Source organism: Carlito syrichta, unplaced genomic scaffold (assembly GCF_000164805.1).
Source record: "Carlito syrichta isolate Samal-C Ts95f unplaced genomic scaffold, Tarsius_syrichta-2.0.1 Scaffold10796, whole genome shotgun sequence".
Classification (NCBI taxonomy): domain Eukaryota; kingdom Metazoa; phylum Chordata; class Mammalia; order Primates; family Tarsiidae; genus Carlito; species Carlito syrichta.
In genome coordinates, this window is record NW_006954892.1 from 382,584 (window position 1) to 383,041 (window position 458).

The window sequence follows — 458 nt, forward strand, 5'->3', positions numbered from 1 at the left end:
CAAGCAGATTTTAGGCAATTTTATAATGTGCAATCAAACATACAATGAAATGTCAATTCCACTCCGTTTGGACTTTTATCTGTGGACCATGAAGTCCCTCACTTAAATCTCTGGGGGCTTTGTTTTATTGTTCCAGCCTATTAAAACGTGAAAATGGTAGATAATTGTCTGGATCCTCTCTAGCTTTGCCGCTCTAGGAAATTCCTGGTGTCCTTTTGTTTCCAGCATGGGTGCTTTGCGCACTTTTAGCTACATTCCGGCCTCTGGAGACAGGCTGCCAGGGACACAGGCGTGGCCGCACCTTGGGGGCAGGAGCAGACCGGCGGGCGTGCAGGCCTGCCCTTGGGGATCGCAGGCACGGCATCCCTTCCTTTTCAAGTTCCGTCCCAGGAGCGCCCGCTGGGGCCCTGCCCGCCTTCCCTTTCAGCCCCGAGGCTGCAAGTTAGCTTCAAAAGCAG